At 42.3% G+C, this 2,803-nt stretch overlaps 1 pseudogene; it reads right to left on the bottom strand.

The window, feature by feature from the left end:
• Positions 1 to 826: 826 nt before the first annotated feature.
• Positions 827 to 1,126, bottom strand: LOC116093620 (annotated as a pseudogene).
• Positions 1,127 to 2,803: the final 1,677 nt, after the last annotated feature.

Genomic DNA, 2,803 nt, shown 5'->3' on the forward strand with positions numbered 1-2,803 from the left:
ATAGCTCTTACTCCTTTCCCTTGTTCCTGTGTTCCGGTTCTCTTCCTCCTTGTCCTTTATCTCCTATCTTTGTCTATTATTACCTGCCCTTTGTCCCTCTGGGGCAAATACATCTCCTTTGTGCCAAGAACTTGGTCTTGGGATCCTTTTACTAAGTATAATTTCAATTTTCTAAATTACATGGGATAGTTCTTGTGAAAACATGTGCTGTATGGAGTGGTTTAAGCATTAAAGTATGGTGACTGATAAAAAGGGCTTTTGTTTCCAGTTGTTGTTGAAACGTTTGTGAGTGGTGGCATGGTAAGGTGTGAAAGAACCTCTTATAAGAACCTCTTATGCCGGGCAGTGGTGGCGCATGCCTTCAATCCCAGCACTTGGGAGGCAGAGACAGGAGGATTTCTGAGTTTGAGGCCAGCCTGGTCTACAGAGTGAGTTCCAGGACAGCCAGGGCTATACAGAGAAACCCTGAATCAAAATACAAACAAACAAACAGAACTTCTTATATCCTGCACGACATATAAACTGTAAATGGAACCAACCATTAAGTCTCTCCTTCTCTCTTTACATTTACTTATGTGTATATCTATTTTATTTTATTTTATTTTATGTTATTTTACTTTACTTTTTTACTCACTAGACAGCAGAGCCTGGGGCTCTTAATTGCCCCTCTACTAAGCAATAGATGGAAGCAGTACCATGCCCTTTGGTTGGTTACAGCTGCTGGGCAACCACAGGGGAAAGGCCCCCACCTCTGTCATGAGCTTGAAAGGTTGCTCAGTCCCTGAATAGGGAATGGAGGGAACCTGCTTGTCTGAAGATGGCTGACTCACATAGTCCAGTGAGCATAGAGCAGGGTGAAGACTATGAAGATGGCCACCGAGAATAGCATGTTCTTCCGATTCTCGTGTCGAAGCAGCTTTAGCTCCTTCTCCTACTTGGAGGCTTTGTTCATGAGGGTGTTTTTCTCCTTCTCCAGAGACCTCCTGTCCTCAGGACTCAGCTCTGCCCTATAGAGCTGGGAGGTCACGGCCTACAGGTCCTTCTGACACTGAGACAGTTTTTCCTCTAGCCTGTCAATCTTCTGAGTGACGCCAAGATTCTTCCACTTCTTTTTAGTCATATTGCTTGCTGTGTTCCCGCCGTATATTTATTTTCTAATATAGGATCTTAGTAGTCTCAGGCTGGCCTTGAACTTGTGGTGATTCTCCTTCCTCACTCTCCAGAGTGGCTGAGATTACATGTGCTGTAACATCCCACTCCTGTAATTATATCTTTAAATAATTGTGTTCATCTTAGACCATTTGGGGTACCATGACCAACTACCCAGTGTACTTTATAAACAACAGAAATGTCTAAGTGTTGTAGAAGCTAGGAAGTTACAGATCTGGATGGTTGAAAATTCAGGTCTAAGGAAAGCCTCCTTGCTCATAGATAACCTCTCTGTGTCTTGACATGGCTGACAGAGAAAGAACTCTTCAGGATTTTTTTTTTTTTTTTTTTTTTAATAATGGCAGTAAACCATTCACTAGGGCTCCACTCTTGTGGCCTGACTGCACTCCCAAAGTCCAATTCCCAATACCACAATGGTGGTTAGGATTTCAATAGGTATTTTGGAAGGACACCTAGTCCATAGTGATACTGACTTTGTTTGCTGTGGAGCCTGAGCTTGAGTGCTCTCTTCATTATGTCTCATGGATATGAATGGATACATTTGGAAATGCTTATTATCTTGTAATTTTCTTCTTTCCTGTGTTTTGAGGGTCCACTAATTGAGGTTCTCATGGACTGGAAGCCTTACCTGAGTAAAGCACTTGACTTTGAGGATAATTAGAAATGGGGGATGAAGATGGGGTAGAGGAAGCAAGAGCTTGGATTTCCAATATTCCTGTTAGAATAGCTATAATTTTTTTAATCCGGGCAGTGGTGGTGCACGCCTTTAATCCCAGCACTTGGGTAGCAGAGGCAGGTGGATTTCTGAGTTCGAGACCAGCCTGGTCTACAGAGTGAGTTCCAGGACAGACAGGGCTACAGAGAGAAACGCTGTCTTGAAAAACAAAAAACAAAAAACAAAAAACAAAAACAAAAACAAAAAGTTAGGAATCTGTCTTAGTGTTCTATTGCTGTGGAAAGACACCATGACCAAGGCAGCTCTTATAAAAAGAAAACATTAAACTGGGGACTTGCTTATAGTTTTAGAGGGTTAACCCATGACCATAATGTGGGAAGCAGACAGGCATGGTGCTGGAGCAGTAGTTGAGAGCTTTACATCCTGATCAATAATTAGTAGACAGAGAAAGAGACACCTTCCAGGTGCAGGCTTTTGAAACCTCAAAGCCTACCCCCAATGACACACCTCCTGCAATAAGATCACACCTTTTAATCCTTTTTAAACAGTTCTATTAAGTGGGGAACCAAGCATTCAAGCATATGAACCTTTGGGGAGCCATTCTCATTCAAACTACCACACTCTACTCCTGCCCCCATTGGCTTACAATGCATTTAGTCCAACTTTAAAAGACCCCATAGTCTTTCATTCTCAACATTGTTTCAAAGTCCATGTCTCTTCTGAGACTCAAAGGCAATTCTTAACAGTAACTGTACTGGCTAGTTTTGTGTGTCAACTTGACACAGGCTGGAATAGAAACCCTGACTAATACAAAATTGGTACCAGCATAGTGGGGTATTCCTGTGACAACCTGACCATGATTTGAGGGTTGTGGAAGGACTTTGGAACCTTGAGCTAGAAGAACCACTGATTGTTAAGAACTCTGTGGGATATTCTGTAGGAGCTTAGAAGATCATG

This window comes from Mastomys coucha, chromosome X (assembly GCF_008632895.1).
Source record: "Mastomys coucha isolate ucsf_1 chromosome X, UCSF_Mcou_1, whole genome shotgun sequence".
Lineage (NCBI taxonomy): Eukaryota > Metazoa > Chordata > Mammalia > Rodentia > Muridae > Mastomys > Mastomys coucha.